This window comes from Megascapheus bottae, chromosome 5, assembly GCF_031878675.1.
Source record: "Megascapheus bottae isolate mThoBot1 chromosome 5, mThoBot2.hap1, whole genome shotgun sequence".
Lineage (NCBI taxonomy): Eukaryota > Metazoa > Chordata > Mammalia > Rodentia > Geomyidae > Megascapheus > Megascapheus bottae.
The window spans coordinates 13,515,922-13,530,598 of record NC_143513.1 but is presented as its reverse complement, the minus strand read 5'-3'; positions in this window follow the sequence as shown (position 1 = coordinate 13,530,598).

Below are 14,677 nucleotides of genomic sequence, written 5' to 3'. Positions count from 1 at the left end.
CCATCTTATTGATTTATTTGGTAATTCTTAGCCAATAGCATACTGTCTTAATTATTGTTGTTATGTAAGACTTGAAGTCTATTGATGTTAATCCTCCATTTTTGTTGGAATTTAAAACTATTATTAGCTATTCTGGATATTTTATGGGTATTCTCCATAAACGTCTCAAGAGTCACATTGTTAGCATCCACAATATAATTTCCTGGAATTTTAATGAGAATTCTATTACCTCTGTAGACTAATTTGAGAAAACTAGTATAAAAATAATGAGACATCCTATTGTTAGCCACAGATTTTTTCATTTATTTAGGTGTTTAATTTATTTCATTAGAGTGTTTTACACCATCATAAAATATTTTAATGGATTTTGTCATGTTTTTCATTTGAATTTCATTTATTATTTTGGAGTGAATGTTATTGTAAAGTATGTCTACATACAGATGAGTGCTTGCTGTATCCGGCAGCACTGTTGCATTGGCTGACAGCCTTAGAAGGATTTTTTTTGTTTGAAATTTCTTTATTGATAAACATGTTAACCACAAAAAGTCTAATTTCTCCTCCTTTTATCTTTTCGCTTTTATCTTATTTTTGTACATTACTGCATTAATTAGAATTCCAACACAATCTTAAGTGCAGTAAGAGAAGGTACTTGGTTTCTTCAGTCTTAGGCGATGCATCAACTTTCTTTTTAATGAATGTGATGTTGATTATAGTATGGAGATGGTGCTGTATCCTTTGACCCTAATTCTCCCATAGGCATAATGAAAACCATTGCGTTTCAGTTGGTTGAGGGCAGGATGTTTAGTCTTAGTTTAGGGAAATGTCAGTGAAGAGTCCTTGTCTGTCCTATTTTGGAATTGACCCTGTAAACCATCAGATTTCATCAGTTTTCCTTGCATATGTATACCTCATCAAAAACTAATGTAGTTCTCTATTTGTATTTGTGGAAGATTTTTGTATTACATATTGACATTACTTTCTGAAAGTACATTTTTACAACTGATGCTATTAAATGAATTTTATTTAGTCTGTTGATATGATTACTATATGAATTACATATTATTGATAAACTAGCCTTACATTTCTAAGATAAATATTAATTGTGTAAGTATGTAAATTTTATACATTGTCAAATTTATTTGGGTAAGACTTAATCATGTTATGTTAAAGAAATATAAATGTTTACATTTTTCATTTCTCACAATCTGCTTGTTCATTTGCTTCTTGACTTAATTTTATTGTGAGGGTGGTGTATATAGGGGTTAAAATTACATAGTTTAATTCTTTAATTAGGGTAACACTTCAAAGGATTCATTGAAAAATACTTACTCTTGTAATACTTACAATTTATAGATAAGTAGTTTCACTTCCCCCTTAATTGTATTTTGGGATTTAGTAGTGAAATGATATGCTATAGGGAGATGATATTTCTGTTTTGGTAGTTACCAATAAATGATTGAATTTCTTTAATAAATGCCTGTTCAGTTTATCTAGTTATGTGTGCTAGTGTTGTTAGATTGTATATATCATTGATTTGGTCCTTCATATATATTTTTATATAATTGTTATTTTTATAAGAAAAGTGTTTATTATAACTAAGTTATTGTTGCTCCTCTCGGGGCAGCAACAGGGGAACGGGGAGGGACACACAGGGCCAGCCTGTAGTCCCCCGGGAGCCGAGCGAGATGGTAAGTGTCGAAGACCCAGCCCTCCCCCAATCACCGGGGGAAGAAAAAACCACGCTGAGTCGGAAGCAGTGTTAACCATGAAAGCGCATCAGATCTCTCTGCTGATCTCTCTTGCTCTCTGATGCTCTCCCCCTTTATTGCGTCAGACAATTAGTTATATACTGTTAGGGTAGGAGAAGGTGGGCACTGGGAAGCTAGCCAATAGGAGGAGGGCCCCTGTGCTACCACTAGGGGTCTGGGTGGGGCTTTCAGGTACTGGGCAGGACAGGTGTAGGAAAGCGCGCGAGACTTGAGCTGCTGCGAGACCCGCGAAACTGCGGGGGGTTCAATCGAGTCACGTACACAGAGATGCCTTAGGAGAGGTATGCAAAAGACCGAATGCCTAGACAAAGCCCTTTAATTGCAGCTGAGCCAGAATCAGGCTTCAGGGATGGAGGCTAGGCCCCAACAAGTTATCTCTATTAATATTATATTTTAAACATAATATTCACTGTAAATTTTTACTTTTTTCTAGATCCTTAGTGCTCTACTTTAAGTAGGTACCTGGGGTAGAAATTTTGATTGCTAATTTTAGAATATTTCTCTTTTATTACATATGAATTCAATGCTGTATACTGGCCCTTTTAGCACTGTTCATGCCATAACTCACACATTTCCTATAGTTGTGTCTTCACTTTTAATTCAAAATCTTAAAAAAATATTGCTTAATATTTGCTATATTGTTGGTATAAGAGGGAAGATTCAATTACTTCTAGTTTACTTTTTTCTTCCCTTTTGCTTTGGCTTTCTTTAAGAATTCCTTCTTAATAAGAACTTGTACATTCTCAGTGCTATCCTGACCTTTTCTTTTCTTTCTTCCTTCTTTTCTTTCTTCCTCCTTTCCTCTTTCCCTCCCTCCCTCTCTTCCTTCCTTCCTTCCTTCCTTCCTTCCTTCCTTCCTTCCTTCCTTCTTTCCTTTCTTCCTTCCTTCCTTCCTTCCTTCCTCCCTTCCTCCCTTCCTTTCTTCCTTCCTCCCTTCCTCCCTTCCTTTCTTCCTTCCTTTCTTCTTTTCCATCTTTCCTTTTGAGGAACAGTCTCACTGTGTAAGCTAAAATAGCTTCAATTTCTCTGTAAAGTCCATTGCTATTTTGGAACTTCTGATACCCCAGTCCCACCCTCCATAGGGCTGTGACTAAGTGCACATACAGTTTACCTGGATCAATCACATCTTGTGAAGTGATTGGTGTTGAGAGAAATATTGTTTGGAGTAATTTTCTATAATGTTACGATTTAATGTCAGTGGTTTCAGTGGGCCTAACAAGTCTCTTTGTAACTACCCTAGGTTCACATATTGGCCTGTTTTTCCTTTTCCTTGTATGAAACAAGAACAACAGTACATGGCCCTTGTTTGGCTGATTGATCTAACCCTACAGCATAGAAGGCTGTGGCAAAGTAATTCTTCGGAGATCAGGCCTTTGCTGTTGAGAACACTGAGTATATTTCAGAGTGGTTACATTCTCCCAAAAACAACTCTTCATCTTTCCAAATGCAAAGGATTGGGATAAAGTATTTTCCTTTTGTTTTCTTTGTGAGAACCTGTGGGGCAACACTGGCACATAATTTCCACATATATTACTGCCCCTGGCATCTCCAACTAAAAATGATCTCAGCTCTGATGATGTATCTTTGCATTTCTCAGTTTAGATGGCGCTTTATCCTTTGACCTTAATTCCCCAATAGGCCTAAAGCAAATGGTTCCTTTTCAGTTCTTTCAGGGTGTTTAGCCTCAATTTAGAGAGATGATAGCAAAGAGCCCTTGGCTCTCTTATATCGGAGTTGACCTTGTAAATCACAAGACTTCATCAGGTCTCTTCTAATAAGTCAACCTTATAAAAACCTTTGCATATGTCTGCTATCCTAGGGGTGGTGGGCAGAGGAGTAAATGTCATGGCAATTTCTTACCACTTTTATTTAGTTTACTTTACCTTCTTTTTTAAAAAACTATAATTGTTCTTGTTATGGTTATCATTATCCTCTGTGATCTTAGAATAGCTTTTCTTGCTCCATCTACTTTCAGGTTCTTAACGTCAGGGAAAGATGTTGCATGTGTGTTTGTATTGCTATGCTTGACCTCATGTCCAGTACACAGGATATAATTTAATATTCAAAAATAATAAATGTGATGAGCAACAACTTTAAGGAAGTTGCATGTTTCCATGGTATTGATGGGAACATCAATAAAGAATATGAAAGAAATATAAGATCAGCAATAATTGCGAACTATTATAGCCATGGCTGACTAAGCACACAGGTGCTCTGAAAGTTGGCAGGAGAGGCAAACTACATTTTCTGCAGGACAGAAAACACTTGAACTGAATGTTAAGTAAAGAGATGTGTGCAAGACAAAGCAAGAAAGCCTCATGAGGAACATAAGGTGCCATGAGTTAAAGAAGTGACAATGAACATAGGACTCTCAAGACTAGCTGATTCATGTTTCTGAATCACTGATGCTGGTAAGGCTTCATGGAAAGCTTGACAGTATCATACTTCTTGATGAGGTAGAATTCAAGGTCGTCTGCTCTGAGGAAGAAGGCAGAAGAAAGCAAGAGTCTGGAAGTGAGTCACAAATTCTTTAGGAAATAGAATGAATACATGGGCAAGATAAAGCAGAGGCTCCAATTTAAAATAAAGGACATCTCTAAAGGAATGGACCTGAATTCTCTGCAAGGCAAAATAAAAGATGTTCTGGGAGGACATGAGAGTAGATGTGGTGGGAGCACTTGGATTTGTGGAGCCCCAGGCACCCTACAAGAACAATAGAGGCCAGAGACATGACTCTCATCCTGAAAATGTCATAGATGATGGCACAAACATTTTGACCTAGTTTGCTTACAGTATTTGCCATGACATTGGTTTTTACTGGTCCTAGCTGGTTGCAGCTAAGTAAGAAAACTGTGATGGAATTTTTGGTTAAATTTGGGCCTAGGCTCTGTCTCAGAGCTCTTCAACTCAGGGCTAGCACACTATCACTTGAGCAACAGTGCCATTTTCAGTTTTCTGGTGTTTAATTGGAGATAAGAGCCTCATGGACTTTTGTGCCCAGACTGGATTTGAACCACAAACCTCAAATCTCAGCCTCCGGAGTAATGAGGATTAGAGGCATGAGACACCAATATCTGGCCTAAATATTCATAGAATTAAGTACTTTCCATCTTAACTCCAAAAAAAATTTCTAGATTCTCATGTCAACTATTCAGTACTCCTCTTTCTTCTAGATTTTTTTCTATATTATATTCTAATATATTCTCTTACCATACAACTTGAACAGGTTCTAGATACTTAATACAAAATTATATCACTCAATATACACAAAAGAGTTGGCACTTTATTGTTTATTGTTATGCACAGAGGGGTTACAGTTATATTTGCCAGATAGAAGGTGCATTATTTCCCTCTCTCAACCTTCCCAATCATCTTGTTGTCCCCCTTCCCTTTCCTAGTTCAAATAAACAAATAAATGTATATAAAATATGCCAGGTAACAAAGTCAGATACTGAAACAATATGAGGTTAACCAAAGGGCAAGAAAAGAGAAGAGAAATGACATAGTATATTAAGAATAACAATCACACAAGATAAAGCTCTTGTTTCCATATCCTGGAGATCATTTCATTTAGCCTCATCCTATTGGCCTAATGTATCTAGATTTTGAGCTATTGTAATCCTCTGCTAGGAGAGTCCTAGATGTGTACTAATTACTACAAATGAAGGAAACCTTTAAGCCTATGTTCCTTTGGGTTTGGCTTACTTCACTTAATGTGATTTTTTCCAAATTTTTCAATTTACTTACAAATGGGGCAATGTCATTCTTCCTGAAGGCAGCATAGAATCCCATTGTGTCTTAAAGAGAGACATCTGAAGAAGAAGGAAGAATTGCCTATGACACATGAAGAAATGCTTAACATCTCTGGCCATAAAAGAAATGCAAATCAAAATATCTTTGAGATTCCACCTCACTCCAGCTAGAATAGCCATTATAAAGAACTCTAATAACAACAGTTACTGGTGGGGATGTGGCCAGAACGGATCACTACTGCACTGTTGGTGGGAGTGTAAACTTGTTCAACCACTATGGAAAGCAGTATGGCAGTTCCTCAAAAGACTAAACATAGAGCTCTCCTATGACCCAGCAATTCCTGTACTTGGCATTTACCCAATCATCCAGAAACAAGGACATACTAAATCCACTAGCACAATGATGTTTATTGCAGCACTATTTACCATAGCAAAGATATGGAACCAACCTAGATGCCCCTCAGTAGGTGATTGGGTCAACAAGATGTGGTATTTCTACACAATGGAATTCTATGCTGCCATCAGAAAGAACATCGCTCTATCTGTAAGGAAATGGAAAGACTTGGAAAAATCATATTAAGTGAAGTAAGCCAGACCCAAAGGAACAAAGGCTCAATGGTTTCTCTCATTGGTAATAATTAGTACAAACCTAGGACTCTCCTAGCAGAGGATTACAATAGCTCAAACCCTAAGGCCTATAAGGCCATATAGGATGAGACCAAATTAATGGACCTCCTTGACATGAAAAAAAGAGCTTAATTATGAGTGACTGTTGTTCTTAATGTACTATGTTTTTTTTTCTCTTCTCTTGTGTTGCCCTTTGGTTAATCTCATATTGTTACAGTATCTGACTTTGTTACCTGATATATTATAAATGTATATGTTTATTTATTTGAAATAGGAGGGGGAAACATGAGAGGAGGGAAATGGGGCACAAACATGAGATGGGGTATCAATGTGTGAGAAGTAATACACCTTTTATCTGGTGAATATAACTGCAACCCCTCTATGCATTAGAATTTAAAAAAAAGATGTAGTGGAGTTGACACTTTAAAAAGGTCATTGACTGCTCTGTTGCCTGTTTATTTTAAGTGAAAGGTGAGTTTCCTTGACTTGCCATTTTTGTTCTGCTTTATACCTTTTTTTCCTGTCCATTTGGAAACAAAAGCAAATCCAATACCACCAAAGAACACAATTTTAAAGCAATAACCAACCCAGAGTCCTGTAGTTGTATAGACTTTAGAGTATCAAAATCATGGTTTTCTTCATTTCTAATAATCAGACCATATCTAGGATATTCTGAACAGATGATCACAATAGCACAATAGGTATGTGCATATGACTATATAAAATGATACTTATTGAAATGAACTACAAGAAATGGGAAAAAAAGTTTTGTCTTTCCTTTTTTGTGTACTATTTGCAGTTATTTCTTTCTCTTTCCCCCATTCCTCCCTCCCTCCCTTCCTTCCTCCCTTCTTTTATCTCTCCCTTTCCTCCTTCCTTTCCTTCTTTATTCAGTTGTTCCTTTGGTTTATTCCTGCTCTAACTGTTTTGGATTTCTATACCCTTTGTTTTGCGTGTAAGTTATTTGATTTGGGGACGGGAAGGAGAATCACGGAAATGACAGGACAAAGGTTCACCTAATGCACCAGTGATATTGACAGGAAACTATGTTGGAAATGAACTTCACAACTTGGGTAAAATTGAGGGAGGGGATAGCATTGTTCAAAAAAATGTACCCATGACCTTACCTATATAACTGTAACTGCACTGTATATCACCTTTACAATAAATTTTAATTAAAATAAAAGGAGTCACCAAGGAGGCACCACTTTGGTTCACACCTGTGATTCTAGCAATTCAGTTTGCTGAGGTCTGAGGATTGCAGTTTGAAGACAGTACAGGCAGAAAATTCCCCTTGAGACTATTTTCTGCAATAAGCCACTCAAAAAACAGAAGTAGCACCATGGTTCAGGTGGTAGAGCATCCAGGCACTGAGTTCAAGCCATACAACCAACCAAAAAAAAAGGAATCATCATATTTCTGAACTTAGAAATATTAAGAAGCAAGCTCCTTGAAATGTAGAGAGAAATATGTAAGACTTGTCAGCTTCAATATCTTTAATAGTTTAATAATCTGATACTTTTAAATAAAGAATCTGTTTTAAGATAGATCCCATGTTCAAGCAGAGATTTACAATAGAACAAAACCTACATACATAAGGCCAGATAGTATGATGCTAAATGAAAGGACCTCTAGGATATAGAAACAAAAGCCATGTAATGAATGATTGTTTTCCTTAATGTACTATGTTATCTCTCATCTCTTTTGCTGTCCCTTGGTTATCTCATATTGTTATAGTATCTCACTTTGTTATCTGATATATTCGATATATTTGTATTTGGTCATTTGAAATTGGATAGGGAAGGGGGGAAAACAACATGAGCGGCTGGGGTTGGGGGGAAAGAGGGAAATGGGGACCATGACATGAGAAAGGGTATCAATGTATGTGAAGTAATGCACCTTCTATCTGGTGAATATAATATAACCATTCTATTAATAAAAAGATAGATTCCATGTTCAAAATCAAGTCAGAGTTTATCAGAAGGAGAGCTCAACAGTACCTACAAGTAAACAGAAACTCACGCATGTACAAAACAGTCAAATCTCAGTCGTGTTTAGAACATAATATAAATATTTTAGCTGTTAGTCATCCTTGTCTTTTTTCCCCCCTAGCATTCTATACTGTTTTGATGCTGCATTACTCTAATATAATTATGCAAATAAAGTCACCAAATGTGTACCAGAGCATGATGCACTAAATTTAACTAATTGCCTTCCTTTTTGATGTTCAGATCTTTGGACTCTCATCAGAGATTAAGTGAATCCATGTTTCTGCTATTAGGCTGCATTGGGTCACGGTGTTCAGATCTCCCTGTAGTTTAAGGCTCTAATGAGAATCCCAAGCAAATGATGGTCTCTTTATCAGATGATCTAGATTTAAAAAGGCCATTTTTTTTTTAAAGTTTTATTGTCTCGGTGGTGTGTAGTGGGTAACAGTTACATTGGTCAGGTAGTGGGGATATTTCTTCTTGGATATTGATATCCCTTTCCCATACCAATTTGGTTTTTGAAGAGAAACTTTTTTAAAAAAGGAATAATTTGCAAATGCTAATGAGATTGTGAGTTCAATTTAGACTAAGATAATAAATTCATCATTAAATTTTAATCATCATGTGCAGACAATTGACTAAATTGCTGTTATACTGGCGAATAAAAATACCCCACAATACCCAGAATCCAACCTATATATTAATGAAATTGTTGAGTTAAACAACAAAGAACAAACAATGTAATTAGGAATTATCCTAAGTCCTATGAAAGGAAAACAGAAAAGTATAAATACTTTTACTTTCAAAACTGGATCCGAATATTAGTAATACTCAAGATTCACTTATCTCGATGTTAGTATCTATGTTTGCAAGCCTAGAGTTACTCAGGACTCTGAGATGTGAGGATCATGGTTTGAATCTAGCTCAGGAAGAAAAAACCATGCAACTCTTATCTCCAATTAACTACCAGAAAATTCAGAAGTACAACTGTGGTTCAAATAGTGGAAAAAAAATCATATTAAGTGAAGTAAGCCAGACCCAATGAAACATAGGCTCAATAGTTTCCCTCATTTGTAATAATTAGTACAAACCTTGGACTCTCCTAGCATGGATAGCTATGAGGATTACAATAGCTATGTAATCCTAGCTATGAGGATTACAATAGCTCAAACCCTAGATACATTAGGCCACATAAGATGAGGCTAAATGAAAGGAAATCCAGGATATGGAAATAAGAGCCATATAATGTGGGATTGTTGTTCTTAATGTACTATGTTATTTCTCATCTCTTATTGTTTCTTAGTTATTCTCATATTGTTACAGTATCTTACTTTGTTATCTGTATATTGTATATACATTTATTTGTTTTTTTGAAATAGGAAAGGAAAGTGGGAAAACAAAATGAGAGGAAGGGATGGGGAAGGAAATGGGGACAAAATATGAGAAGGGGTATCAATGTGTGTGAAATAATGCACCCTCTATCTGATGGATATAACTGTAATCCTTCTATTAATTACAATAATTTTTTATTTTTTATTTTATTATTTTTTTTGCCAGTCCTGGGCTTGAGCTCAGGGTCTGAGTACTGTCCTTGGACTTTCTCAAGGCTAGAGCTCTACCACTTGAGCCTCAGCACCACTTCCGGCTTTTTTTTTCTATGTATGTGGTACCAAGGAATCGAACCCGGGTCTTTGTGCATGCTAGGCAAGCACTTTAACCACTAGGCCAAACTCCCGGCCCCTACAATAATTTTTTAAATGCAAAAAAAGTATTTTGCATTATGGTTCTCTCAGGATTTTCCTCCCATCAGTGAGTTTGCAGGGTACTTGAAAAGTGTGGTAGAAGAAAACAATAACTGGGCCTGAGAGTTTGGCCTAGTGGTAGAGTGCCTGCCTTGCATGCACAAAGACCCGGGTTCAACTAGTTGCTACCACATACATAGAAAAAAGCTCAGGCTCAAATGATAGAGTTCTAGCCTTGAGAAAATCCAACGACAGCACTCAGACCCTGAGCTCAAGCCCAGGACTGGCAAAAAAAAAAATAACCAACATCCCCCCCCAAAACCCAATAACTATAATAATAAAATTCATGTTGTTGTTTGGATAAATTGTTCACATATTTATTTAAAATGAATGAATTTATGACTCTATACCATTTTTTCATATTTTGCATGAAATGTCTGTATCACAAGGTATAAAGTCATAGTAAAAATGCTTTAAATAGATTATATCAAGGAAAATATAGAACTTTTGAATTTAAAGTTTGATGATAGTAATAACCAGTCTTTATATTTCAAGTACCTGACATACATATAGAATCCTATATATCTGACACACTTGATAATTTTAATGTTCAAGTAACATTCATCAAGCACTTTACCTCCACGCAATTAATAGCCTCATACAAGTTCTTGATTTTCCAAGTGATAGTTACATGGTATAGTGATTAAACATAAATTAGTCAACTACTTCTTGTACTACCTTAGACATTCTAATTTCAAATGTAATCTAAATGTCATATATCTGGAGAGGAAATTTAGCAGAGCTCCTAAAAATAATATCTTAAACCAGACAGGAAGATCCAGTGAGTACTGTCCCTGAGGTTTTTTTCTTAAATCTAGAGATTTACCACTTGAATCATAGTTTGATTTCCAACTTTTTGGCGGTTAATTTGAGATAATACTTTCACCAACTTTCCTGTCCAAGATGGCTTTGAACTAAAATCTTCAAATTTGTGGTTTATGAGTAAATTAGGAGTATAGGCATAAGCCACTAACACAAAAATTTTTTGGCCAGTCTTGGGGTTTGAGCTTAGGGTCTGAGCTCTGTCCTTGGACTTTCTCAAGGCTAGAGCTCTACCACTTAAGCCACAGCTCCACTTCCAGCTTTTTCTATGTATGTGATACCTAGGAATCAAATGTGGGTTTTCATGCATGTTAGGCCAGCACTCTTACCACTAGGCCAAATTCCCGACCCCAAAGAAAATATTTTATAGCATCCATTTATTACATCTTTCTTTGCAACAGTCCAAGAAGAGTTATGAAGACAAATGCCAATCCTGTTATGTAGTATGATATTTATATTGATAAGATGAAAGAAGAAGTCAAAAAATGTATACAATTAGAAAACAGTGGCATTGCAAAAAAAAAAACCCCTACTCATCCTAGGTACTCATAGCCTATACTAAGCTTTTGTAGAGTCTGACATTTAGAAATATGACTATAATATACATACAAAATTATGCACAGTAGCATCAAATGAATTGGTTTTAACTGCCTTAGCTATTTTTGTTGTATGGGTCACATAGATGATTAAGTTTTTCCTCTAGAAGCAGAGAAATTATACAGTGGCAGATTATTACTAAGAACAGAATATCCCAATGTTAAGACATTTAATTGAGCTTTTCAAAGTCAATTTTATTATTTTAATATCCATATTTATCTTCTAATCAGTACAAATGGAGTATAATAATTAAAGAAAGACATCCTCAGTTTTTCAAGTGACCTTCAAGAATAAATACCATAAGGGAAGCTGATTATACAGTAATAGATAATGATAACTAGTGTTGATTTTAAATTGTCACAAATGCCATCTGTCTTTTCAAAAAAGTACTATGAAATGTACCCAAGTTAAACTACATATCTATTTGTTTTGAATACATAATAAAGGTGTTTTGATAAATTGTAAGACATTTTAACATATTTCCTTCCAGATACCTGCCCTGGTTTTCTAGGAATTAAAGAAATCTAAGTTTCAATTTAATGAAAATTTAAGTTATAGATGATGTATTAAAGATTGAATGGATATTATCAATAACAATAGAGATTAGCTTTTCCCTTTAAAAATTATATTTATAATAATTATTTGATTCTATTTCCCAACAATGCAATTGAAAATCTTTGAATACTTGAATGCCTTCTTTTGCCAGAGCTCTGTGCAGATATAAATGCAATTTCACCTGCAAGTCATATGAAGAGATAAATAGCCTTTAGAATGTTAAGGAGAGTGACATATTGTCCTTCAAAGCCTAAAACAAATACAGAGAATTAGTTAAACCTACCTTCTGATTATTTTTTGAAGACAGAGAGAAAGGAGATGAGCATGCTGCATATTATGTATGCCTTCTATCCTTGTAAATCCTGGTCTAAATAATGAAGTGAGGTCATATAATACATAATATGGGTATTTTCAGGAACTCCATGAGGTCAACCATTGCTAAATCAATTAGACTATACTCTGCATCCATCATGGAGACAGCCTCATAAATGTCGGGGCTGTGTTACAGTCTGCTGATTTCCTGCATAAAACTTCAATTGCAAAGGTACAATTTCTGTGTCAGTTTCCTATTTCATGCTTTGAATCCTTTTTTCTCTGCATTTGCTGTGGTTTGTTCATTGTGTATCTAACTTAGTATTTACAGATGTCTAAGAAAGGTTGAGTCAATAGTTCCATCGGTAATTTGTGTAATTTATCACCAGTGGAGATCAGATTACTTTATAATGTCCATTGCCTTTATTTCAAACAGAAAAAGAACTCTTTCTTTTCAAAATTCACTTATTTTAAGTCAGAAATAAGATTTTTGTCCCTATATGGATCATATAGATGTTGCTTTTTCCATACATATATATTTATATACAAATATACATGTTTATATATATTTATTATATATTTCTATATGATTTATATATAAATATATTTTTGGAGAAAATAAATAAATATAATTTATGAGTAAAAAACTTACATGTTAACCTCAGAAACTATGCTTTCACTTGTCCTGAGAAACACTTTTTCTGGGTGTGCTCACACTAGTGTGTGGCTGCACAACCACAGAATTGCAGAACACTGAGCTCAACCTGATGAATTCTTTTTTTTTTTAAAGAGTAGATCTTTTTATTTTTATTTTTTATTGTAATTAATAGAAGGCTTACCTTATATTCTCCAGATAGAAGGTGCATTTCTTCAGAAACATTGATACCTCTTCTCATGTTTTTGTCCCCATTTCCCTCCCCCACCCCCTCCCCTCATCTTGTTTCCTCCCCTTCCTTATCCTATTTCAAATAAACGAATAAACATATATACAACAAATAAACATATATACAATGTACCAGGTAACAAGGTAAGATACTGTAACAATATGAGCTAACCAAGGGACAACAAAATAGAATGGAAATAACATAGTACATTAAGAACAACAATCACACATTATATGGCTCTTTCAACCTGATGAATTCTGCATGTGTTTTCACGCCCAAACTTCAGGGAAGAAAATATTATTATTATTGTATTATGAGAAAAATAAGATATGGAGATAATAATTATCTCAAGGTTATATATGCATTGATCTGATATCTGAAATGCCTATTTTGTGCCAAATCCAGAGTACAACAAGCCTGTACATCATTGTTATTGTTACCTACTTGGTTAGTTTCTTCTGTTGTAAAATATGAGAATTAGGTTGAGATCTAAGAGCCTATCCAAACCCAACATCTTACAAACATTATCCTTATTAAAGGGAGTACAAGAAAATCGTGCCATTACTGCATCTCTTCACATTTTCCAACCTACATGCAGAGATTCATAGACCTATAAACCAGTTGAAAAGTTCCCCTATGACAGTCTGTTGAGCTTAAGAGGGAATTCCCTTTTTATCACTTCCATCAAAGCTGCTGAAAAATCAAATCACTGAGTATAAACTTAAACAATTTTACTTTTCTAAAATAAGAAAAATAGTTGAAGAATTTGTTTATTTATGCTGCATAAAAGTAGATTTTTGACCATTAGAACTATGCTATTTTTCCCAATATGAATATAATAGTTCTAAAATGCTGAATAAAATTTACATGATTTATGAATCCATATAAAGAGATGCAATTAAATGTAAATATAGAGGTAGAACATATCCTAACAAGTGCAAGCCCTGGTTCAATCCCTTGCACCATGTATTCACTAAAAGTAAATTTATATCTATTGAAAATGACTTATGATTCTTAACTATATAAGAATCTTTCTTACTTGTTCTAAGAATTGAGAAAGGTTCAAGTTCATTGAAAGTCCTTAGATTTTGGAGCACATATACACACCTAAGTGTTTCACTATCTGCTATAATTTAACCTGCCGGGTTATTTTCCACAACACTAGCTACAGATTTAGAAGTCAAAAGAGGAAATGTATAGCTCTTATGGATTAACTTCTCAACATTACTGATTTGCAAAATACTTCAGAAATGAGATTCTGGAGATAATTTTGCTGATTTGAAGAATGGAAACACACTCTGGAGCAGCACTGGGGGCAGATGTTAACATGCAGTGGGTACATGTGAAAGAATGGGTTCAGATGCTGAGTGGTTTTGCTACAGTGCTTCAGGTATAAAGCACTGAAGCAAGTACAGGTAGAATTCACATTTCCCCAGCTCTCTTACCTTCCCACCCAGGGTCTTGCTCTCAAAAATGGTTTCCTTTACCCATTTGCCTTTTTTTTTTTCAAAGTGTTGACTAGCTGGATTCTAGCAATTCAACTCCTATAATCCTAGCTAACCAGGAGGA